We start from the raw sequence: 27,223 nt of genomic DNA on the forward strand, positions 1-27,223 counted from the left end.
ATATACAGATGTATACTGTACTGTGCTGTGCTGGAGGCACACACAACTTCCAATAACTCCTGCAGATGGCAAGTGGGCTCAAATAGAGAACAGCTATGTAGGTGGATTATAGCGGTATGTACTGGGTACAGAGCACGCAGACAGCACGCACTATCTCCTAACACTACTGACTGCAAGCTCTATTATAAAAGATAGATCACTAGCTATATAGGTGAGGTGAATACAGCGGTGTATACTGCGGTCAGGGCACGCAGACAACAACCACTACACAACAGCAAGATCGAAAATCGTCCGAAAACAATCAGTGTGTACTGTGTTGAAGGTACACAGAACACCCACTAACTCCTGCAGATGCCTTTATTATAGAACACCAGAGATAAAGGGGTATATACAGATGTATACTGTGCTGTGCTGGAGGCACACACAACTTCCAATAACTCCTGCAGATGGCAAGTGGTCTCAAATAGAGAACAGCTATGTAGGTGGATATAGCGGTGTGTACTGGGTACAGAGCACGCAGACAGCACGCACTATCTCCTGGCACTACTGACTGCAAGCTCTATTATTAAAGATGGACCACTAGCTATATAGGTGAGGTGAATATAGCGGTGGAGAAGACAGCGACTGGGATGGTGGAGAAGACAGCGACTGGGATGGTGAAGAAGACAGCGACTGGGATGGTGGAGAAGACAGTGACTGGGAAGGTGGAGAACACAGTGACTGGGATGGTGGAGAAGACAGCGACTGGGAAGGTGGAGAACACAGTGACTGGGAAGGTGGAGAAGACAGCGACTGGGATGGTGGAGAACACAGCGACTGGGATGGTGGAGAACACAGCGACTGGGAAGGTGGAGAACACAGCGACTGGGAAGGTGGAGAAGACAGCGACTGGGATGGTGGAGAACACAGCGACTGGGAAGGTGGAGAACACAGTGACTGGGAAGGTGGAGAACACAGCGACTGGGATGGTGGAGAAGACAGCGACTGGGATGGTGGAGAAGACAGCGACTGGGATGGTGGAGAACACAGCGACTGGGAAGGTGGAGAAGACAGCGACTGGGATGGTGGAGAACACAGCGACTGGGAAGGTGGAGAACACAGCGACTGGGAAGGTGGAGAACACAGCGACTGGGAAGGTGGAGAACACAGCGACTGGGATGGTGGAGAAGACAACGACTGGGATGGTGGAGAAGACAGTGACTGGGATGGTGGAGAAGACAGCGACTAGGATGGTGGAGAAGACAGTGACTGGGATGGTGGAGAACACAGCGACTGGGATGGTGGAGAAGACAGCGACTGGGATGGTGGAGAAGACAGCGACTGGGATGGTGGAGAAGACAGTGACTGGGAGAAAAGGCATCCAACAACACTTTGTGGTGAGTGCGATACGATTTGAGTCATATAAAATGTATGGCTAAAATCACATCGCATAGACATCGCATGTGAATGCGGTGTGTTACAAAATGTATGGCTCAAATCACATGGCACAGACATTGCATACGCTGTTCATCCGGCACCAGTGTGAACCCAGGCTACTGTTCAATGAACGACGCCCCCAAACAGAACTCAGGCTTAAAAAATCAATGGCATCAAAAACGTCCAAAAACGCTGGTGAGACACGTTTTTGAGCGTTTATCTGCGTTTATCGGTGTTAGAGCATTTTTACAGCTGAAAAACATCTCTCAGAATACACTCGTTTTGTTTTTTACAGCTCAAAAACGCCACTGCCACTGTGCCACTGCACAAAACCTTTAATCCTACCCCTGTGAGAGGTATGGCTGGATGACATACCTCACATGGTGTCAGAAGGGGGCGGGTCACCCGGTTACATCACCGGGTGCCCCCGCCCTTGCCTTTATAACAGCTGTCACATCCCAGAGACAGCAGTGGACCCCTCCCATCGAAGCAGAGCTTTTTTTCTTTTCTATTTTTCGGGTACCTTGGCGCCATGATTGAAGATGGATGGAAATTGTGGGACTTTTTTTTTTTAATAAAGGAATTGTCCAAAACTGTCTCCTGTCATTTTTACTTTTTTGACATTTTTTTGGTGAATGGGTAGGGGTACAATGTACCTTATACCCATTCACATAGAGGGGAGCGGGATCTGCATGCCCCCTTGTTAAAGAGGGCTTCCAGATTCCGATAAGCCCCCCCACCTGCAGACCCCCACAACCACTGGGAAAGGGTTGTGGAGAAGAGGCTCTTGTCCCCGTCAACATGGGGACAAGGTGCTTTGGGGGGATTCCAAAGCACCCTTCCTATGTTAAAGGGGCAAGTGGCCTGGTATGGTTCAGGAGGGGGCCCTCACTTGTCCCCCCCTCTTTCCTCTGCCATGGCTGCATGCTTAGATAAGTGTCTGGTATTGATTTTAGGGGGACACCACGTCATTTTAAGAAAAAAAATTGGTGTGGGGTCCCTCTTAAAAACAATACAAGACCTGAAGAGCCTGGATTTTGGGGGCCCCCCCACACCATTTTTTATTTTGGCACGGGTTCCCCTTAACCACTTCAATACACTGTGTTACAGTATATAAACTACACTGCCTGCACTGATGCATTGACTCAATATAGAGTCTACACTGAATATCTACTCCATGCTGAATGCAGAGTATATATATATATATATATATATATATATATATATATATATATATATATATATATATACACGTTATTTCACAAGAGTGAGTACACCACTCCCATTTTTGTAAATATTTTATTATATCTTTTCATGTGACAACACTGAAGAAATTATACTTTGCTACAATGTAAAGTAGTGAGTGTACAGCTTGTATAACAGTGTACATTTGCTGTCCCCTCAAAATAACTCAACACACAGTGATTAATTTTGAAACTGCTGGCAACAAAAGTGTGTACACCCCTAAGTGAAAATGTCCAAATTGGGCTCAATTAGCCATTTTCCCTCCCTGGTGTCATGTGACTTGTTAGTGTTACAAGGTCTCAGGTGTGAATGGGGAGCAGGTGTGTTAAATTTGGGGTTATTGCTCTCACTCATACTGGTCAATGGAAGTTCAACATGGCACCACATGGCAAAGAACTATCTGAGGATCTGAAAAAAAAAGAATTGTTGCTCTACATAAAGATGGCCTAGGCTATATGAAGATTGCCAAGACCCTGAAACTGAGCTGCAGCACAGTGGCCAAGACCATATAGCAGTTTAGCAGGACAGATTCCCCTCAGAACAGGCCTCGCCATGATCGACCAAAGAAGTTGAGGTCACGTGCTCAGCGTCATATCCAGAGGTTGTCTTTGGGAAATAGACGTATGAGTGCTGCCAGCATTTCTGCAGAGGTTGAAGTGGTGGGGGGGTCAGCCTGTCAGTGCTCAGACCATATGCCGCACACTGCATCAAATTGGTCTGCATGGCTGTTGTCCCAAAAGGAAGCCTCTTCTAAAGATGTTGCACAAGAAAGCCCACAAACAGTTTGCTGAAGACAAGCAGACTAAGGACATGGATTACTGGAACCATGTCCTGTGGTCTGATGAGACCAAGATAAACTTATTTGGTTCAGATGGTGACAAGCGTGTGTGGCGGCAACCAGGTGAGGAGGACAAAGACAAGTGTGTCTCACCTACATTTAAGCATGGTGGTGGGAGTGTCGTGGTCTGGGGCTGCATGAGTGCTGCCGGGACTGGGGAGCTACAGATCATTGAGGGAACCATGAATGCCGAAATGTACTGTGACATACTGAAGCAGAGCATGATCCCCTCCTTTTGGAGACTGGGCCGCAGGGCAAGATTCCAACATAACAACCCCAAACATATCTCCAAATGACCACTGCCTTGCTAAAAAAGATGAGGGTAAAGGGACTGGCCAAGAATGTCTCCAGACCTAAACCCTATCGAGCATCTGTGGTAGGCAGACCAGATGTCCCCGGTTTCAGGGGACAGTCCCCCGGATTGAGGACACTGTCCCCGGACCAAGTCTGTCCCCGGTTTTGTCCCCGGATTTGACTTCAACAGGAGCTGGGGCAATTTTCAAAGACAGTCAGTGCAGAATTAAAAAAAAAATATGAATTACACCCCCCCCGCTCCTACATACACGTAGGGGAGTGTATTTTTTTCCATTATCTGTGTCCCTTTCTGATGATGATGTACTGGTCAGAGTGGCTTCAGTTTCCGGGACATGCCCATTCAGCTCCGCTCACATGTTCTGTTCTTCTGCCTTGGCTCAAATCCCGGGCCAGCCGCCTGCTTGCTTATCTCCTTATCTTCCCCCGGCAGAGTCATTTTCCTCCACTCCCTACCCTGTAGTATCCGGGGGCCCGGAGAGTGAGACCTGAGAGGCTGTGAGGCCGGTGGAGGCGGCAACGGGCAGAGAGAGGCAGCTGAGCTCAGCTAATGATGTCCAGCAGAAGGAATAGAGGGGAAGCAGATCCAATCGTGGGGCTGCCAGTGCCTTCAAGGCTTCAACACAGGTGAGCTTTGGGGGTGTCTGTGAATAGACTACATTGCACTGTGTCTGTCTCTCTGGCATAATGGATGGTATCAGAACTCACAGGCAGCAGGCACTTATTGGTCATCAGTTAACAAAATCAGCACCCAGCAGCCATGTTATGTGACACACTGTGACAGAGCCAGCCAGAGCCATGATAGAGCGCCCCCTGCCTGTGAGTTATCATAATGATGATGATCTTAACCAGTTGCTGATCGCCTTATAGCAGATTTACTGCTACAGGGCGGTCGCACTGCATGGGATCACTTATATACGTGATCCTGCATTTCTGGGTATCAGAGCCAATCAGTGGATCCGGCGGACTCGCCTAGTGGTCTGCCTATGTAAACAAGGCAGTTTGCCATTCTGTCAGCGTGGAAGACATTGATCCTGTGTTCCTGCAAAGCAAGTACAGGGATCTATGTCTTCCCATGGGTAAAATCACCTCCTCCACAGTGAGAAAACACTTGTTAGGCACACAATTAACCCATTGATTGCCCTAGATGTTATCCCCTTCCCAGCCAGTGTCATTAGTACACTGACAGTACATATATTTAGCACTGATCGCTGTATTAATGTCACTGGTTTCCACAAAGTGTCAAAAGTGTTACTTAGTGTCTGATTTGTCCACTGCAATATCACAGTCCCGCTATGAGTTACTGATTGCTGCCATTACTAGTATAAAAAAAAAAAATGTCCCCGGATTTAATTTTAAAAATCTGGTAACCCTAATCTGTGGGATATCCTCAAATGGAAGGTGGAGGAGCGCAAGATCTCTAACATCCACCAGCTCCGTGATGTCATCATGGAGGAGGGGAAGAGGACTCCAGTGCCAACCTGTGAAGCTCTTGTGACCTCCATGCCCAAGAAGGTTAAGGCAGTGCTGGAAAATAATGGTGGCCACACAAAATATTGACACTTTGGGCCCAATTTGGACATTTTCACTTAGAGGTGTACTGACTTTTGTTGCCAGCGGTTTAGACATTAATGGTTGTGTGTTGAGTTATTTTGAGGGGGCAGCAAATTTACATTGTTATACAAGCCGTACACTCACTACTTTACATTGTAGACAAGTGTCATTTCTTCAGTGTTGTTACATGAAAAGATATAATAAAATATTTACAAACATGTGAGGGGTGTACTCACTTTTGTGAGATACTGTGAAATACTGTATATATATATACACACACACACACACAGACAAACTAGACTGATCGTAGTGTAATTATAGGGGTGTTCTGCGGTGCTCAAATTTGCTGCAAATGCCCCATAATGTTTGCTGTTCAGCAACCTGGTGAACAGCCAATGTTCCAGTTGAACTTACGTTTGACTTGAACATTGGGCTCACCCCTAGGAGTCAACTGTCATCAGGTGTCACGTTCCCTACTGTGTCTTTTAGATGGCCAGTTGTGGTCATGCCCCAAGTGGCTCTGGGTGGTGTTGAACTCATGACTGCCAGTTGTTGCTCCTGTTTCTTTACCTCTGAGCCACACCTCAGTTGTATTCAGTCTGATTTCCAGCCATGCCTAGTTTAGCATAAAGTACTGTGGGCAATTCTCTGTTTGTGCCTGTCACTTCTGGATCAGCTGAGGCAGGTTACCTAATTATCTGGGTATAAAACCCTGTCTCACTCTGAGGGCTTTGGCAGTTCATTTTATCATGTTTGCCAAGTGTTCTTGTGTGCCTGTCTTCTGTTGCAGAGTTCCAGTGTTCCAAGACTGACCCCGGCTTCAGACCCTGGCTTGTTTATCGTTTATTCTGACTTCTGGAATCCCTGACTACGGCTTTACCTGGACAATCCTTTGGCAAATACCTGTCAACCCCCGTGCACAGATTCACAGCCCAGGTAGCTTATCTCTTTGTTGCCGTGGGCTGTGTCTATTTGCAAGGGTGAGCCTACATCTCTGTGCCATGGACTCCAACCTAGGTAAGCCCTCACATAATGAACTGCCCAGATGGAGTCCGTGGAGATGTACAGGATGCTCACCTCTCTTGTTCTACAAGTCTCCAGCCTGGGCCAGACCGTTGCTGAGTTGCAGCAAGAAGTCCGTTTGTTTAGAGGCACAGTACACCCAACCCTGGAACCTGTATGTCCAGAACCGTCTGTTTTGATGCCTGAGAAGTTTGATGGGAATCGTGCATCATTCTTGATCTTTAGGATGGATTGCGAGCTGTTGTTTGCTCTTAAGCCTAGGACCTATGCCTCTGACTTTATAAAGGTTTGCACATCCATCAATCTGCTCACTGGGCTAATCAAGACATGGGCTTTTCAGCTATTACAGGAGAAGAGTACAGTCTTGGACAGCTGGGAAGCTTTCATGTTTGCTCTGGACTCTTATATTACAGTTTCTAAGAAAACCAGTGTTCCCAAGTCTGCTTCTAGTTCACGTGACCCAGGGACAGGAATACCCTGTACAGATACGACTCCAAACCATCCCAGTCCATGCCAAGTTATGAAGCCCTAACCCCTCAAAGCCTGGACAGTCCTGAGGTTTTACCCGCTCCTACCCTGGATGATGTGGAACCCATGGAGATCGGGTCCATCCGGTCCAAGCTGTCTAAAGGAGAGAGAGAGCGGAGGAGAAGCTGTGGACTCTGTTTCTATTGTGGAGTAAGAGGGCACCTTATCTCTCTCTGCCCAACTCATCCACCTCGGCCAAAGTTTCAGCAAGTGGGTACTACTAGGAGCCTTCCTGATACCCTTGAATCTCTGCCTGCTATCCAGCTTGAAGTTCTGGTGCATGTGTCCCCAGTTGAAGTTCCTGTGTCCCCAATTCCTGTGCCAGTGTTCCAGCTTGAAGTTCCTGTGCCTTTGCCCACAATTGCAGTTCCGGTGCCTGTTTCCCCAGTTGAAGTTCCTGTTTCCCCAGTTGAAGTTCCTGTGTCCCCAATTCCTGTGCCAGTGTTCCAGCTTGAAGTTCCTGTGCCTTTTCCCACAATTGCAGTTCCGGTGCCTGTTTCCCCAGTTGAAGTTCCTGTTTCCCCAGTTGAAGTTCCTGTTTCCCCAGTTGAAGTTCCTGTGTCCCCAATTCCTGTGCCAGTGTTCCAGCTTGAAGTTCCTGTGCCTTTGCCCACAATTGCAGTTCCGGTGCCTGTGTCCCCAGTTGAAGTTCCTGTGTCCCCAGTTGAAGTTCCTGTGTCCCCAGTTGAAGTTCCTGTGCCCGTGTCCCCACTACCTCCTGACTGTATGTATGCCTCAAATTGCACCATAGTCCGTAAGCAGGACCTGAAGACTTTCGAAAGAGCCTTGCAAGCAACGAAAGTCTCCCCAGCTGGAACGTCTAAAACAAAGAAAGCCCAAAGGAAATAGGATGTTCCATGCTCTGAGGGCATTCCTAAGGGGAGGGAACTGTCACAATCCCTACCGTGGCTTTTAGACAGCCAGTTGTGGTCATGCCCCAAGTGGCTCTGGGTGGCATTGAATTCATGACTGCCAGTTGTTGCTCCTGTTTATTTACCTCTGAGCCACACCTCAGTTCTATTCAGCCTGCTTTCCAGCCATGCCTAGTTTAGCATAAAGTACTGTGGGCAATTCTCTGTACCTGTCACTTCTGAATCAGCTGAGGCAGGTTACCTAATTAGCTGGGTATAAAATCCTGTCTCACTCTGAGGGCTTTGGCAGTTCATTTTGTCATGTTTGCCAAGTGGTCTTGTGTGCCTGTCTTCTGTTGCAGAGTTCCAGTGCTCCAAGACTGACCCCGGCTTCAGAGCCTGGCTTGTTTATCGTTTATCCTGACTTCAGCTTTACCTGGACAATCCCTTGGCGAATTCCTGTCAAGCCCCCATGCACAGATTCACAGCCCAGGTAGCTTATCTCTTCGTTACCGTGGGCTGTGTCTATTTGCAAGGGTGAGCCCTTAGGTATTATGTTTGGCTGAGGGCTTGTGTTCAGGACTTCAGTTCCTGCAAAACAGCTGAAGAACAAACCATTGTGAACAAAAAGCAACAGTAAAGCACTCTATTCACCAAATGCCCCATGTTGCCCCCTTGTAGCTTTCTTTAGATCTTTGTGACTCTGAGCGTTGGGGTGAACTCATCTGCAAGTAAGAAGAATCGCCACTAACAAAACAACCCAAAAAAGTAGAGAGTCATTTTCTTTGGTCATGTCCTCTTTAAGAGATGAGGACTTGCAATGAGGGAAGGTAGCAAGACCTCGGTAGGACCGACAGCTGAATAGATAGAAATTAAAGCCGCCCAGGCTAGCGGCACTGAAAAAGGAGAAGATAAATAAACATAGTGGAAGAACCGGTTTGCTAGTAATTCAAGTCTGGAGGCTATCACATACCCAGCACAAAAGCTCAGAGAGTGAGGCAGCTCAGCCATGACCGGCTAGCCCACTCTCAAGAAAAAACATTTACTCCATTGCTAAGCAACGGGTGGGGGCCCGGGGCGGCCGCAGGGCTTCCCACCCCTCCCGTGGTCACTACCTATCAAGGTCCATAAGGACCCATTCACAGTAGAAACTGCACATCTACTGCACGTTTTTCTGTATACATGTATTTGATGTGCGTTTTACATGCAATTGACGCATGCTTTTCTATCTGCATTTGTCCTGTGAGGTCCTTTCCTTCTTATTTTCCCTGGGCTTCCCCCAGTTCACGCCCCCCCATGTGAATGGGTATCGGGTACATTGTACCCCTACCCATTTACCAAAAAAGTGTCAAAAAAAGTTAAAACGTCAGGAGACAGTTTTTGACAATTCCTTTATTTTTTTTAAAAAAAAGTGTCCCAGGATGTCCATCCATCTTCAAACCCCCCCACATGCAGATCCCCACAACCACCGGGCAAGGGTTGTGGGGATGAGGCCTTTGCCCCATCAACATGGGGACAAGGTGCTTTGGGTGGGAGGGGCGCAGAATTGCCAATCACAAAAGAACTGAAAAAAAAAGCAGAGTCATTTTCTTTGGTCATGTCCTCTTTAAGAGATTAGGACTTGCAATGAGGGAAGGCAGCATGACCTGCGTAGCCCAAATGTCCCCTTTCTTATTGTTAACCCCATAACACCTCTAGCCCCTTATCAACCTTTAATAATAATAATGAGACCACACCTTCTCTTTGGAGTAAACTGGCCACAACAGCCTTTTATTAACACCGAAATTTTAACTCACTCCAAAGATATGTATATAAATATATAAATATATATATACAACCATAAACAACATTTTAAACCAAAGTCCAGTCTGGTGATCTCTGACGGTGACCCACTTTATAACCAAAAACCAACCTCACTGCGGTACCATTAACATAACCAGGCCTCCAGCTGTGACCGCCCGGAGACAACCAATTCCTGCAGTGAAAAACACCCAGTATTCCGTCCACCGTTCGGGAATACCCCGGAGGGGCCCCATATTACTGATGAGCCCCCCACCCCTTTTAGATCACCTCCATTTACCGCCACCGTCAAAGACCACCTGAAAGATACCGCTGCAGCCCCCAACAGGGCCGTTTTCACTGTTGTGATGACCAAGCCTCTGCTCCTGAAAGAAAGAAAGAAAAACAACGACCAGCCAGATACCGAGAACCTGAATGCTCAAACAACCCCACATTAGGGAGGGAGGGTGGGAAAGCTGCCTCCTCCTGTGAACTCTCCACGTGTACTGGCCCCGTATAAGCTCCGCCCCCTTTTTATATGGCTCCGCCTCCTCGCTTCTCTCAGTTAATTCCCACTTCCCTCGCTTCTATTGGCTCCCAGGCACCAGGTCATGCCCGCCCCTCATTACCCCTCCCCTTGGGGTCGGATCATTCCGTGGCTCCCTTGACCTGCGTAGCCCAAATGTCCCCTTTCTTATTGTTAACCCCATAACACCTCTAGCCCCTTATCAACCTTTAATAATAATAATGAGACCACACCTTCTCTTTGGAGTAAACTGGCCACAACAGCCTTTTATTAACACACCGAAATTTTAACTCACTCCAAAGATATGTATATAAATATATAAATATATAAATATATAAATACATATATATACAACCATCAACAACATTTTAAACCAAAGTCCAGTCTGGTGATCTCTGACGGTGACCCACTTTATAACCAAAAACCAACCTCACTGCGGTACCATTAACATAACCAGGCCTCCAGCTGTGACCGCCCGGAGACAACCAATTCCTGCAGTGAAAAACACCCAGTATTCCGTCCACCGTTCGGGAATACCCCGGAGGGGCCCCATATTACTGATGAGCCCCCCACCCCTTTTAGATCACCTCCATTTACCGCCACCGTCAAAGACCACCAGAAAGATAACGCCACAGCCTGAAAGGGTGACCCCCTTACCCTTGAGGGCAACCCCACACCCTCAAAGCAGTTTGAATGCCCCCTTGCAAACCCAGGGACCACAAGTCGATGCCGACATCCGTGAGATGTACGCCATCCCGTCTCAAATATAAGCCCACATTAGACTCCAGCTCCCTGTGTCTAATCACCAACCCTCCATTCTTGACCACGAACCTTCCCACCACCTTATTCACCCTGATCCGTGTCTTCTGGATACTCGCCACCGATCTAGCCCACCTCCACTTCGTCCGGGCCACGATGTCTGACCAGAGTAAAATCGTGTTCGGGAACCTCTCTCGGAGCCGCAGAAAATCCGCCTTTATGTCCACGAGCAGGTCCCGGACCTTACGCAACCCCAGGTCATTCCCCCCAGCATGGAGCACCAACACATCCGGGGGCTCGTCTAAAAGCACATACCTGTCCACCACACCCATCACCCCGTCCCACTGCATGCCCGGGATTCCCAACCAATGCAACTCCGCTGCTCTCCTGGAAATCCCCAGCTGCCTCCCATCCGGCCTCATGTCACCTCTCCTGGCCCCCCAACATACATAAGAATGGCCCACGATCCAAACGAGGCGTGGTGCACCTCCATCTGAAACGAAAAGACCACACACACGGACACTGAAACGGGGAGAGAACCAAACAAAACAAAAACACATCAACCAGACAACAGTGCCGTCCCACAAGACCCCAATCCCTTTGTAACCAAGTTGTTGTTTTTCCCTATTTTTTTTTTTTTATATTGCTGTTATCCGCTCCCTGTATGGGCAACCACATGCCAAACCAACCACCCCACCGCTATCACCCTACCGCCAACTGCGGCCTAATGTAGGACCTGAACCTACGCGACTCCCACCGACCTATTTTGCGCACAGATGCCTCGTCCAACCCGCACCGGGCCGCTTCCGTGGCCGCCCCAATGCGGAAGGAGTGTGAAGCATACTCCGACTCCACTAAACCTCGATTCCGCAAACACCGCCGAAAAACCGACACAAACTGGAACCTCGACAAGAAGGACCCATCCTCGTGCATAAGGAACGGGCCCTCCCAGCCCGGCCAGACCCCCCGATACCCCTGAACAGCAGCAACCGGGCAAACCGGGGACCCAGGTAACTGAAACAACGAAACCTCCACACCCCGACCCCGCTGGTCAGTTTTCGATCGTCGGATAAGCAAACAAACCTTATCCCCCGCCACCCGCACGTCCTGATCCAACAGCCCTCCCGGTATTTTTTTGGACGGGCTGACCAACTCACCCACCCTAAACGCCCCGTAAAACGCTAACGAAAAAGCCGTAGTAAACAGTCGCACCTCAAAACTAGATGCACAAACCGACCCCAATTCCGCGCATATGGCCACCAAAAGGTTGAACGTCACCGGACGCCATCCGTCCCCCCGCTTAATCTGTTTACGAAAACCCTGCAGCATCTGCCGTACCCAAAAGTCTTTAGTCCAATCCTCCGAACCCAGCAGTTTAAAAAGAAACGACAAACCTGCCATTTTCTTGTCAATCGCGGCCGCTGAGCGCCCGCCCTCCATATTCCGGACCACAAAATACAGCACCAGCAAACGCCAGTCTCCGGCATCCCCGTCCGAGGACACCTCCACCACCAACCCTTGCCATTCCCGCCATACCCTTTCGTATGCTGACCAGGTAGTCCCACTTACGGACCGCCGTATCCATCCCGCGGCGATTCCAAGGGCAGCGCCCACATCCACTCTGGGCAAGGGAGTCCGTCCACCACCGCGCCAGGCGCCAGTTCCCTGAACTTGTCCCACTGGAAACGAGACAGTGAGTCAGCCAAGGAATTATCCACCCCTGGGATGTGAACGGCATATATGAACACGTTTAAACGCAGGCACCGAAAGACTAAATGACGCAAAACTCGAATAACCGGGGGGAAGACGCCGACATGCGATTCACCACCTGCACCACCCCCATGTTATCACAGTTAATTCGCAATTTCAAATCCTTGCACCTCTCCCCCCACAGCTCCAATGCGAGCACTATCGGGAAGAGTTCCAGTAACACCAAATTGCCCAGGAAACCTGCCTCCTTCCAGGAGCTCGGCCATGGTGCCGCGCTCCATTCGCCCTGAAAAAACGCACCATAACCCGTTGACCCGGCCGCGTCGGTGACCAACTCCAGGTCGAAATTGCTCACCGGCCCGGCCATCCAGACCGCCCGGCCATTGTAAGAGGACAGGAATTCATGCCACGCGCCCAAATCGTCCCTGTGTTCCTTCGTCAATCTAATGAAGTGCGTCGGAGCTTTTGCCCCAGCCGTCGCAGCCGACAGCCGTCGGCAAAACACCCTCCCCATAGGGATAATACGGCACGCAAAATTCAGTTTTCCAAGCAAGGACTGCAAGCTCTTCAACTGTACTTTTCGGCGACCCTGAACCTCCCGAATCTCCCTCTGCAGGCCCTCCAGTTTGTCCAACGGCAGCCTGCATTCCATGGCCTCCGAATCGATCACTATGCCCAAAAAGCTCAACACCTGCACAGGACCCTCCGTTTTTTCAGCCGCCAAAGGCACCCCAAAAATGCTTGCGACGTGCTGCAACGTGGAAAGAAGAATCGCACACACAGCCGAAGCCCGGGGGCCAATGCAGAGAAAATCGTCCAAATAGTGAATGATCGATTCGAGGCCAGAGACATCCCTCACCACCCATTCCAAGAACGAGCTAAACTGCTCGAACACCGAACACGAAACGGAGCAGCCCATGGGCAAACACTTGTCCACGTAAAACTGCTCCCTCCAATGACAACCCAACAGCGGGAAACTGTCCGGGTGCACCGGAAGCAACCGGAACACCGACTCGATGTCTGCCTTCGCCATAAGCGCCCCCCGGCCGTACATCTGCACCCACCGGACCACCGCGTCAAATGACGTATAAGACACCGTGCAGAACTCCGGATCAATGAAGTCATTGACCGAACCCCCCTTCGGGAAGGACAAGTGGTGAATGAGCCGGAACTTGTTCGGCTCCTTCTTGGGGACAACCCCCAGTGGAGACACCACAAGACACCCCCAAGGTTTTTTCTCAAAAGGACCCCCCATGCGACCCAGTGCAACCTCCTTACCCAACTTGTCATCCACTACCGACGGATGCAGTAGGGCCGACTTGAGGTTCCGTGCCAACGGCGGCACCACCTGCAGGTCACAAGGAATCCGGAAACCCACTCGGAAACCCTCCGCCAGCAGTCGCACCGCCTCCCCGTCCGGATACTTATTTAGGAAAGGAAGCATCCTTTCCACCTTCACCGGCGTCCTCCCTCTTGTTAGAAGCGTCTCCGGCGCGTTTTCCCTTCTTAAAGCACCGAGACAGCGCGTGGGCCCCCCCGCAACCAGAACATTCGTGCTTGAATCTGCATGCACCCCCGAACTTGCACGCACCCTCATTGAACTGCCAGCAAACTCCCCACTTCTTTCCGGCCGACAGTCCTGAGGAGGTTGCACCCCCGGCCCCCCCCTGAAAAAACGAAGGCGGGGCCCGGGCCGCGGACATCAGCCGCATCCAGAGGCTGATGTCCTTGTGATCCCACCGCAGTTCCTGACGCACCGCCTTTTGCTGTCGGAACTGTTCATCATACCACAGCCACGCAACACCCCCGTACACCCTGTGGGCCTCTCCGATGGCGTCCATGTAGCAAAACAACGCCGAGCAGTGCTCGGGGTTCTTTTCCCCAATGACGCTCGCCAATATCGCGAATGCCTGCAACCAATTTGCAAACGTCCGCGGTATCAACCGGTAACGCCTCTTTTCCTCGTCATCCTTCTTGGTGTCATTAGGCTTGACCCGATCCAAATTGAACTTCTCTAACGGGAGCAGCGAGAATATCTCCACGTACTCACCTTTTGCAATCTTCTCCCGGACCTCCGGCTTCAGGTGCGCTCCAAATGGGCCCTCGAAGCAGACGTACACCTCGCACCGTGCCGCATCCCCAATTCTGACCACGTCCGACCGACCCGTCGCCACCTCCGCGACCTTGTCACCACCGCCCCCCCCACTCGCTGCCGGCCCCTCCACCCCGGGTACCGCGGGTTCAACCACCGCCGCAGGCACGGCCGCGGCCACCCCCGGAATCGCACCCGACCCCCACGGTGCCGCCAGAGCAGGCGTGCCCTGAGCCCCCCCAAACCTCTCCACCAATGCCCGCAGGCCGTCCAGAAGCCCCTGCAGCTGCGGTGCGGGCGCCGGCATAGCCGAGTCAGGCCCCGCTGCTCCCCCCCCACCGGCACCACCGGTGCCGGAGACCCAGTTGGCACCCCTTGAACCACCCCCAGCAACCCCTGCAAAGCATCAGTCAAAACATTATGCATGGACTTACCGGGCCGACCAGGAACAGCTCCCACAGCCGCACTGCCGCTCTCCACTGCCGGATCCGCCACCTCGTCTTCCGTGGACAGCTCTCCTTCCGACCGCTCCGCCACGTCCTCCTCTGCTTGCGAAGGGAGCCCCCTGGGCGATCTCCCCCCAGAGGCCGCATCACTCCAGAGGCTGGAAAGGTGTGTCTCCACAGGGTGCGCACTCCCAGACCGGCGGTGAGAACCGGACCTGGGGTGCCCCCCCGAACCGCCCTTCGCCTCCACGTGTCCCCCGCGGAGCCCCACTTGGCCATCCGCAGGTCTGCGTCCCTTCCCCCCTGTCTGCAGCTTCCTCGCGACACTCCTGATGCCGTCTTCCGCCCCTGGCACCTCTTCCACCCGAACTCCGCTCGTGTTCTTTTTTTAAATGTGGTTCGCTACGCGATTAAGCGCGCCATCCTTGCACAGGGGCCATGCAATCGATCCACTTTAAGTATATGTCCGTTCAGCCAATATGGGCCAAGGACAAAGCTGCCTCCTCCTGTGAACTCTCCACGTGTACTGGCCCCGTATAAGCTCCGCCCCCTTTTTATATGGCTCCACCCCCTCGCTTCTCTCAGTTAATTCCCACTTCCCTCGCTTCTATTGGCTCCCAGGCACCAGGTCATGCCCGCCCCTCATTACCCCTCCCCTTGGGGTCGGATCATTCCGTGGCTCCCTAGACCACAGAATGACTGATAGCTGACTGGATAGAAATGAAAGCCACCCAGGCTAGCGGCACTGGAAAAGGAGAAGATAAATAAACATAGTGGAGGAACCGGTTTGCTAGTAATTCAAGTTTGGAGGCTATCACATACCCAGCACAGAAGCTCAGAGAGCGAGGCAGCTCAGCCACGCCCGGCCAGCCCACTCTCAGGAAAAAACATTTACTTAATTGCTAAGCAACGGGTGGGGGCCTGGAGCGGCCACACAGCTTCCCACCCCTCCCGTGGTCACTGCCTTTCAAGGTCCATAAGGACCCATTCACAGTAGAAACTGCACATCTACTGCACGTTTTTCTGTATACATGCATTTGATGTGCGTTTTACATGCAATTGATGCATGCTTTTCTATCTGCATTTGTTCTGTGAGGTCCCTTCCTTCTTTTTTTTCCTTGGGCTTCTATGTGCATTTGTGGTGCATTTGCATGCATTTTTGTAGAAATATTATCCGCACACCAATAGTTGTGGTTGCATTTTTGTGCACTTGCGGTGCAGAAAAATGCAGCATGCTCTACTTTTGTTGACTGCACTGAACTGCACTGCAAAAATTTGAACTACACCCATAGGCTGCCTTGATTTTGGACTGTTTATGCAGCTGGAGTGCAGTCCAAAATGCATCCCACTGCAGCTAACTGCGTTAGGTGTGAAAGGGCCCTAAGAAATATCGTGCAGCATGGTGCTCTGCCTAAAGGCCCGTACACACGGTCGGACTTTTTGACAACAAACATGCAAATTAGCTGTTTTGGAGCAACATCCGACTGTGTGTACGCTCCATCGGACAAACTTTTTCTGTTTTCATCGGACTTTTGTTGGCTGTGCGAACGGACAAACTTTTTGACAACAGAAGTCCGATGGAGCAAAGTCCGACCGTGTGTATGCAAAAGCATCGGACTTTTGTACAAGGTACAAACACGCATGCTCAGAGCCTATGCAAACGATCAGACTACAATACAGAAGTTGACCAAAGGTGGCGCTGGAGTCATTGAACGTCCTCTTTTGAAGTGGCGTCCATACGTTGTGACGTCACCACGTTCGTGTTTGTTGTCAAAAAGTCCGACCGTGTGTATGCAATACAAACTTGTGGACCACGCCCTTTGTACAAAAGTCCACGGGAAAGTTTGTACAAAGTCCGATCGTGTGTATGGGGCTTTAGAGACACAAGCAGACCAACAAAGAGGAAATCTCGGCACAGCGGCGCTGCCCAGGAAAAAGAGAAGAAATATAGCCAGGAGGCAGATGTGATACTGCAATGCTGAGTAAGAAGTTGTGCTCTTTAAAGTGGTTGTATACTCTTTTTTTTTAACTTTTACCTACAGGAAAGCCTATAATAAGGCTTACCTGTAGGTAAAAAAAATATCTCCTAAACCTGTATGGTTTAGGAGATATTCCCCTCGGTATGCGCCGCTGACTGCAGCGGCGCATGCGCACGAGGGGATTCTCGGCCTGAAAATCCGGCAGTGTCCGGCCGGCCGGAATGAAATCTCCCGCGCGCATGCGCGGGAGTGACGATATCGCGGCTCCGGCCACTCACAGCGCCGGAGCCGCGATACCCGGAAGAAACGCCGAGGGAGCATGTCAGCTCCCTCGGCGTGGATCGTGCCAGATGTCGGGGCCTCGTTCTAAGGTAAGTATTTCATAATGAGCTAGTATGCGGTGCATACTAGCTCATTATGCCTTTTGCTTTGCAGGTGTTAAAAAAATAAAAATAAAATAGCGGGTTTACTACCGCTTTAAGCACATATTGCCCCCATAGCCCGGCACCAGGGTACCCAGTTTCCAGGGGATTTACCACCAATGTTCTGGGTCTTTCAATCCAGGAGGGGCCCAGAACCTGGGGGGAGATGCGTTAGGGGAACTTTCAGACTTTCCCATGGAAATTGGCCTGGAGCAACCAAAAAAAAAGAACACTAGGGGGGCTAAGGGGTAGTTTTATATCTGCTGTTGGAGGTAGTCCCGGAAGTTACCACTGGAGGATTAACCCATTGTGTGCTGATGTGAGGTGGGCCAGGAAAAGGGTGATAGAGGGCATCCCTGACAAGTTCCTTTAGATAAGTGAATAGTGTCTGAAATAGATCCCAAAGTAGTCAAATGTGCAGTTTGTGAAGAGTATGAAGTCAGATATGGCACTGGAAAAGCCAAAATTCTTCATCACCAAAAAGAACCCTTGTAGACCAATTAGAAAGCCTTTTCAGCATCTAATGTAATAATAACAGTATCTGTGTCTGAGTGAGTTTTAGCAAATTCCAGGGCCATGATTAACTTTCATATATTTAGAATGGCCGATCTCCCTTCAAAACCTGCCTTTACCAGATTATTAAAAGATGGCAACAATGTGGTTAGCCGGAAGGCTACTATTTTAAATATAATCTTAGCCCGGTTGGGTTGGGTTCCTTCTCTTCTTGGTTATTAGTTTAATATAGGCCTGGAAGCCAGTGGGAGGATAGGAACCTTCTTTCCAGATTGTATTGTATACTCTCAGTAACCTCCCTGGCGGTACGATTATTTCAGATTTTAGATGCTGAAAGCGGTACCATTAATTTGCATGACAATTTGGCGTTTTATATTGTAGTCCTGTAATTCTTAGGAATAACTCACTTAAATCTGTCCAAACCAGAGTCTAGCAGACATCCCGGGTATGATAAAATTTGAAAAATTAAATCATAAATTATAATATTATAAATAATTATACCAAATAATAATATAACAATAATAAAAATGATTCAATAATGTAATCACATCAAAAACACAGAAATTTGCTCAGTTACAGAATTGTCGGATCTCCCCACAAATCGCTAAATTCTGCGAGTGATTCTAATTTATTATCGCTGTTTTCTAGCTGGTCTAAAACCTCTTTTGATGTAAAGGGACAGTTTTGGTTGCTATGGACAATCTCCAGTTTCCAGGCAGAAAGAACCGTTTTTATATTATAAAACTGCATGCAGGGAACTGGGCAGACCACTAGGGACAAAGGGGATGTGAAATAATTACATACAGTAATGTAATCTGTAAGATTACATTATACTGTAAGTATAGTGTGTGTTTTACTTTTTGAATTTGGTGCCGTTCTCCGTCCCCTTGCGTCGCAACGTTCGCAGGGAACGGAGTCCGGCAATGTGATGCATCGAGCGGAGGATGAGCCACTCGCAGTGTGGGGGGACATCGCTGGATCCATGGGATAAGGTAAAGTAAGTTCATCCTGGATCCAGCGATGCGATCCCAAGTCTGGCTCAGGGTTACCGCTAATGGTACTGAATTTTCACTCCGAGCCAGACTCGGAAATACCGCCGGGGGGAGTTAAAGTATTGGGAATAAAATCTTGTGATAGCTTAAAGAATTCTGGTGTATACCCATCCCCAGCTTGTCCAGGGGCCTTATTATTTTCTAGATCTGTTATAGTGGCAATAACTTCCTCTTTAGTTATAGGTGCATTTAACATGTCTAACTGTGTATTTTATAGTTTAGGAAGTTGAAGTTTTTCCAGATTTATCAACTGGGTCTTCTAAATCCGGGCTAAATCCCAGAGCCCAGTGCCGAAACAAGTTTTGGCTCTTGGCTCCACTTACCCTTCTAATATGGGCACACTTGCCCAGGCACCTGGCACACCTACCCCGAATCTCATGCCCCACATGCTCACTCTTTCTATGGCAGATGGCATCTCTCCTCACTGGCTTACTGTATAATCACTCACTGCAGAATAACTGAACTTACCTCCTCCCCGGCTCTGATGATTTCATGTACACAGGAGGAGGAGCCGGGTAGGAGGAACACCGCTGTGCATTAACCTGTGCTGATCTGAGGTCTGTGCAAGTGGGGAGAAAACAGTAACTATAAAGAGGGAGAAAACAGTGACCAGGAAGGTGGAGAAGACAGCGACTGGAAGGTGGAGAAAACAGCTACTTGGAAGGTGGAGAAAACAGCTACTTGGAAGGTGGAGAAGACAGCGACTGGGAAGGTGGAGAAAACAGCTACTTGGAAGGTGGAGAAGACAGCGCCTGGGAAGGTGGAGAAAACAGCTACTTGGAAGGTGGAGAAGACAGCGACTGGGAAGGTGGAGAAAACAGCTACTTGGAAGGTGGAGAAAACAGCGACTGGGAAGGTGGAGAAGACAGCTACTTGGAAGGTGGAGAAGACAGCGACTGGGAAGGTGGAGAAGACAGCTACTTGGAAGTTGCAGAAGACAGCTACTTGGAAGGTGGAGAAGACAGTGACTGGGAAGGTGGAGAAGACAGCTACTTGGAAGGTGGAGAAGACAGCTACTTGGAAGGTGGAGACGACAGCTACTTGGAAGGTGGAGAAGACAGCTACTTGGAAGGTGGAGAAGACAGCTACTCGGAAGGTGGAGAAGACAGCTACTTGGAAAGTGGAGAAGACAGTGACTGGGAAGGTGGAGAAAACAGCGACTGGGAAGGTGGAGAAGACAGCTACTTGGAAGGTGAAGAAGACAGCGACTGGGAAGGTGGAGAAGACAGCGACTGGGAAGGTGAAGAAGACAGCGACTGGGAAGGTGAAGAAGACAGCGACTGGGAAGGTGAAGAAGACAGCGACTGGGAAGGTGAAGAAGACAGCGACTGGGAAGGTGGAGAAGACAGCGACTGGGAAGGTGGAGAAGACAGCGACTGGGAAGGTGGAGAAGACAGCGACTGGGAAGGTGGAGAACACAGTGACTGGAAAGGTGGAGAAGACAGCGACTGGGAAGGTGAAGAAGACAGCGACTGGGAAGGTGGAGAAGACAGCGACTGGGAAGGTGGAGAAGACAGCGACTGGGAAGGTGGAGAAGACAGCGACTGGGAAGGTGGAGAAGACAGCGACTGGGAAGGTGGAGAAGACAGCGACTGGGAAGGTGGAGAAGACAATCTGGGAAGGTGGAGAAGACAGCTACTGGGAAGGTGGAGAAGACAGCTACTTGGAAGGTGAAGAAGACAGCGACTGGGAAGGTGAAGAAGACAGCTACTTGGAAGGTGGAGAAGACAGCTACTGGGAAGGTGGAGAAGACAGCTACTTGGAAGGTGGAGAAGACAGCTACTGGGAAGGTGGAGAAGACAGCTACTTGGAAGGTGGAGAAGACAGCGACTGGAATGGTGGAGAAGACAGTGACTGGGATGGTTTTCTATTTTTCGGGTCCATCGGTGACATGATCAAAGATGGATGAACATCGTGGGAAACTTTTTTTTTTTTAATAAAGGAATTGTTCAAAACTGTCTCCTGTCATTTTTACTTTTTTACATTTTTTTGGTGAATGGGTAGGGGTACAATGTACCTGATACCCATTCATATAGAGGGGGGACGGGATCTGGGTGCCCCCTTGTTAAAGAGGGCTTCCAGATTCCGACAAGTCCCCCGTCCACAGACCTCCACAACTGTGGGGATGAGGCTCTTGTCCCCATCAACATGGGGACAAGGTGCTTTGGGGGGACTGTAAATTTGCCGCAAATGTCTCATAATAGTCGCTGTTCGGCGACCGGGCGAACACCAGATTATGTTCAACTTGAACATTGGGCTCATCCCTACATATGAGTCATTAACTGTCAGTGGGCTTCCAATGACAAAAACTTTGCTGAATTTGTCTGAAATAGAAACAAATGCCGTGGGTGGTCCCTCCCAATCCATCCCAGGCCCTTTGGGTCTGGGAGGGATTTTAAGCGGAACCCCACGCCAAAATAAAAAAATAAAAAAATGGCATGGGGCCCCCCTAAAATCTATATGAGACCCTTAGGTATTATGTTTGGCTGAGGGCTTGTGTTCAGGGCTTCAGCTCCTGCAAAACAGCGGAAGAACAAACCATTGTGAGGAAAAAGCAACAGTAAAGCATTCTTTTCACCAAATGTCCCATGTTGCCCCCTTGTAGCTTTCTTTAGATCTTTGTGACTCTGAGCGTTGGGGTGAACTCATCTGCAAGTAAGAAGAATCGGCAATCACAAAAGAACCGATAAAAAGTAGAGTCGTTTTCTTTGGTCATGTCCTCTTTAAGAGATAAGGACTTACAATGAGGGAAGGTAGCAAGACCGCGGTAGGACTGACAGCTGAATAGATAGAAATTAAAGCCGCCCCGGCTAGCACCACTGGAAAAGGAGCAAGATAAATAAACATAGTGGAGGAACCGGTTTGCTAGTAATTGAAGTCTGGAGGCTATCACATACCCAGCACAGGAGCTCAGAGAGCGAGGCAGCTCAGCCACTCCCGGCTAGCCCACTCTCAGGAAAAAACATTTACTCCATTGCTAAGCAACGGGTGGGGGACCGGAGCGGCCACACAGCTTCCCACCCCTCCCGTGGTCACTGCCTTTCAAGGTCCATAAAGACCCATTCACAGTAGAAACTGCACATCTACTACGTGTTTTTCTGTATACATGCATTTGATGTGCATCTTACATGCAGTTGATGCACACTTTTCTATCTGCATTTGTCCTTTGAGGTCCCTTCCATCTTCTTTTTTTTCCCTGGGCTTCTATGTGAACTGTAGTGCATTGTAGTGCATTTGCATGCATTTTGTAGAAAGATTATCCGCACATCAATAGTTGTAGTTGCATTTTTTCGCATTTGCAGTGCAGAAAAATGCAGCATGCTCTACTTTTGCTGACTGCACTGAACTGCACCCCAATAATGTGAACTACACCCATAGGTTGCCTTGATTTTGGAGTGTTTATGCAGTTGGGGTGCAGTCCAAAATGCGTCCCACTGCAGGCCACTGCATAAGGTGTGAAAGGGCCCTAAGAAATATCGTGTAGCAAGGCGCTCTGCCTAATGCCGTGTACACACGATCGAATTGTCCGGCGTACTTAGTCCGGCAAACAATCCGGCGGATAGTCCGGCGGACTTTCTACGGAACGGACTTGGCCACACACGGACACACAGAAAGTCCGGCGTTTGCTAGCGTGATAACGTACAGCACGTATGACGGGACTAGAAAAAGGAAGTTCAATAGCCAGTAGCCAATAGCTTCCTTTTCGTAATTTGCTTCTGAGCATGCGTCATTCTTAGTCCGCCGGACTAGCATACTGACGAACGTATTGTCCGCTGAAACCCAAGTCCGGCGGAAAGATTGGACTGCAAAAAATACTTTCTAAGTCCACCGGAATTTACGCTGAGAAAGTCCGCTGAAGCCCACACACATTCGAACTGTCCGGTGAAATGCGTTTTGGCAAACTAAGTACGCCGGACAATTCGATCGTGTGTACACGGCATAAGAGACGCAAGCAGACCAACAGAGAGGAAAACTCGGCACAGTGGTAAATCCCCAGTTTCCAGGGGATTTACCACCAATTTTCTGGGTCTCCCAACCAAGGAGGGGTCCAGAACCTGGGGGGAGATGCGTTAGGGGAGATCTGGTCTCCACTGCTTAACTTTCAGACTTTGCAATGGAAGGTGGACTGGAGCAACCAAAAAAAAGAACACTGGGGGGCTAAGGGGGAGTCTCTTTTATCTCTGCTATTGGAGGTAGTTCCGGAAGTTACCAGTGGAAGATTAACCCATTGTGTGCTGACGTGATGTGGGCCAAGAAAAGGGTGATAGAGGGCATCCCTGACAAGTTCCTTTAGCTAAGTGAATAGTGTCTGATCCTGAAGTAATCAAATTTGCATTTGGGAAAGAGTAAAGCCGCGTACACACGGGCGGACTGTCTGTCCAACTTAGTCCACCGAAACACATTTCAGCGGACAGTCCGCTCGTGTGTGGGCTTCAGCTGACTTTTTCAGCGTGCAGTCTGGCGGACTAAGTATTTCGGAATTTCCGTAATATTGTCCGTCCAACTTTGGTTTCAGCGGACAGTCCACTCGTGAGTAGGCTAGTTGGACGGACTAAGTATGGCGCATGCTCAGAAAGGATTTACACGGCGGAAGGTTGCATTGCTGTGTATTGGACGTCCTATTTCTAGTCCCGTCGTACGTGCTGTACACGTCATCGCGCAAGCTTTCAACGGACTGTCTGTTCATCGTGTGTGGTCAAGTCCGTTCATTAAAAAGTAGGACGGACTGTCCGTCGGATTGTCTGACGGACTTAGTTGGCCGGACAGTCCGCCCGTGTGTACGCGGCTTAAGAAGTCAGATATGGCACTTGAAATGCCAATATTCTTCATCACCAAAAATAACCATTGTAGACCGATTGGAAACCTTTTTCAGCATCCAATGTAATAATAGCAGTATCTGTGTCTGCGTGAGTTTTAGTAAATTCCAGGGCCATAATTACGTTTCATGTATTTAGAGTGGCTGATCTCCCTCTTAAAAAACCAGCCTGTGCTAGATGTATAAAAGATGGCAACAATGTGGCTAGCTGGGAGGCTACTATTTTACACATAATCTTAGTGTCCACATTTATTAAAGATATGGGCCTATATGAGCCCGGTTGGGTTGGGTCCTTTCCTTTCTTGACTATTAGTTTAATAAAGGCCTGGAAGCCAGTAGGGGGGGGGGGGGGGGGTAGGGACCTCCTTTGCATTCATTGTATTGTATACTCTGAATAAAGTATCAGGAAAAAAATCTTGTGATAGCTTAAGGAATTCTGCTGTATACCCATCTGGTCCAGGGGTCTTATTATTTGCTAGATTTGTTATAGTGGTAGTAACTTCCTCTTTAGTTATAGGTGCCTTTTAACATGTCTAACTGTGTATTTCATAGTTTAGAAAGTTGACATTTTTCCTGTTTTATCAACTGGGTCTTCTAAATAAAGATCACCATAGTAGGTGGCTAATACATACCTCCCAACCATCCTGGTTTCCCCGGGACCATCCCAGAATTTGATTTTAATTCTGGCATCCCACAAAGTTCAGGCTAAATCCCGGAGCCCAGTGCCAGAACAAGTTTTGGCTTGCCCAGGTACCTGGCACACCTACCCCAAATCTCATGCCCCACATGCTCACTCTTTCTATGGCAGCTGGCATCTCTCCTCACCGGCTGCCTGTATAATCACTCAATGCAGAATGACTGAACTTACCTCCTCCTCGGCTCTGATGATTTAATGTACACAGGCCGGGAGGAGGAGGAGCCAGGAAGGAGGGACACTGCTGTGCATTAACATTTGCTGATCTGAGGTCTGTGCAAGTGGGGAGAACAGAGTAACTATAAAGAGGGAGAAAACAGTGACTGGAAAGGTGAAGAGGACAGCGACTGGGAAGATGGAGAAGACAGTAACTGTCAAGAGGGAGAAAACGGTGACCGGGGAGGTGAAGAAGACAGTGACTGGGAAGGTGGAAAACACAGTGACTGGGAAGGTGGAGAACACAATGACTGGGAAGGTGGAGAACACAGTGATTGGGAAGGTGAAGAAGACAGTGACTGGGAAGGTGAAGAAGACAGTGACTGGGAAAGTGGAGAAGACAGTGACTGGGAAGGTGAAGAAGACAGTGACTGGGAAGGTGGAGAACACAGTGATTGGGAAGGTGAAGAAGACAGTGACTGGGAAGGTGAAGAAGACAGTGACTGGGAAGGTGGAGAACACAGTGATTGGGAAGGTGAAGAAGACAGTGACTGGGAAGGTGAAGAAGACAGTGACTGGGAAGGTGGAGAACACAGTGACTGGGAAGGTGGAGAAGACAGTGACTGGGAAGGTGAAGAAGACAGTGATTGGGAAGGTGAAGAAGACAGTGATTGGGAAGGTGAAGAAGACAATGACTGGGAGGGTGGAGAACACAACAACTGGGAAGGTGGAGAACACAACGACTGGGAGGGTGAAGAACACAACAACTGGGAAGGTGGAGAACACAACGACTGGGAGGGTGGAGAACACAATGACTGGGAGGGTGGAGAACACAATGACTGGGAGGCTGGAGAACACAATGACTGGGAGGGTGGAGAACACAGTGGACAGGAAAGGAGGGTAGGTCGCAGGTAACCAAGTTTTATGCGAGGAGTGATTTGAGGGGAGATAACTTGTACTTGAAATGGGGGTTGGATTTGAATTCTGACCATCCCCCACCCTTCTAGCACAAGTCCTCTCTACTTCCAAAGCACTCTGTCAGCACATATCTATTGTACTGTATGTGTACATTACAACAATATCTTCCTAACCCCTCCAAAGAAATAGCTGCTATAGAGGGGAACATCATGGTATCTGGCACCCCACAAGAGATACTGGGCATGTGCCCTGGGTGCCCACACTAACCCACTCAGCTCTGTTAACCCTTCTAACATGGGCACGCTAGCATGGGCACCTGGCATCCCCGGGCACCTGGCATCCCCTCTATGGCAGCAATCCAACTCTGGCCATTTAATTTACTTAAGCCATTAGGAGGAGTCAGGAAAGAGGGACACTGTGCATGAACCCACACTGATCCGAGGTCTGTGCAAGGTAGGAGAAAATATAGTTCGGGGAGGTGGAGAAGACAGTGAATGGGAAAGGGAAAGCACGGTGGCCGGGAAAGTAGGTCACAGGTAACAAAGTTTCATGCAAGGATTTATTTGAGGGGAGGATATGTGCTTGGGGTGCTTTGGAAGAGGGAAGAACTTGTACTAGAAAGGGGGGCTGGATTTATAGTCTGACCTCCCTGAACCCCCCCCCCCCCCCCCGCCTTCTAGCACAAGTCCTCTCCACTTCAAAAGCCCCTCCCGGCACATGTATCCTCCTATCCCCCCCAAAGAAATGTCCGGTGCCAGAGAGGGTGAAATCATGGCAGGTGGGACCACAGGCACCCCACAAAAGATGCTGAGCATGTGCCCTGTGTGCCCACACTAATGCACCTCTGCCACACAGGTTGGTGGAGCCAAGCTCTGGGACTCAGCCCAGTATTGTGGGACAATGGGATTTTGATAAAATCGCAGGAAGGCCCCGCCAAATCTGCGATAGTTGGGGGGTTATGCTAGCAGTGCGGAAAGTATATGGGCTGTGAGGAGGGACTAGGGGAAAGAGGATTTGCACTGGGGGGATTTGAAGAGGGGAAAAAAGTTTGAGAGGGGATAGGAATTGTTTCAGAAGTGGGAAGAGGATTTGTGCAAGGAGGGAGGATTTGCGGGAAAGAGGATTTTTGCTGGAAGGATTTGTTCTGGGATGAGAAGTTGTGCTGGGAGGGGTGATTTGGGGAAGGGGGTGGATGGGTCAAAGATGATTTGTGCTGGGAAAGGGGCGGGGATTTGGGAGAAGATTTGTGTTGGGAGGGGTGATTAATGAGAGAGGATTTGTGCTAGAAGTGGAGAAAGGATTTACGTTGGGAGGAGAAGGATTTGTGCTAGAAGGCGATGGGGGTGTGACGTAAGTCCTTCTCACCAACTTATGACAAAGGACTGACCAATCTCATACCACATTGTCGCTTGCGTAACAATGCCACCCTTAGCTGCACCCTGCACATAGATTTTCCAGCTTGCGGGACCACAATCTAGGTGCCAGCAGCCTGAGAGCGAAGGTTAGTGGGTTACGTTAATTAAGCAATTGACCCATTAAATTGGCAACGCCCCCTTTTTGCCAAGAAGAAGGAAACTCACAATCTTGCAGTGAA

The sequence above is a fragment of the Lithobates pipiens genome, unplaced genomic scaffold (genome assembly GCF_037356315.1).
Source record: "Lithobates pipiens isolate NorthernLeopardFrog02 unplaced genomic scaffold, aLitPip1_a1.2 Scaffold_23, whole genome shotgun sequence".
Taxonomy (NCBI): Eukaryota; Metazoa; Chordata; class Amphibia; order Anura; family Ranidae; genus Lithobates; species Lithobates pipiens.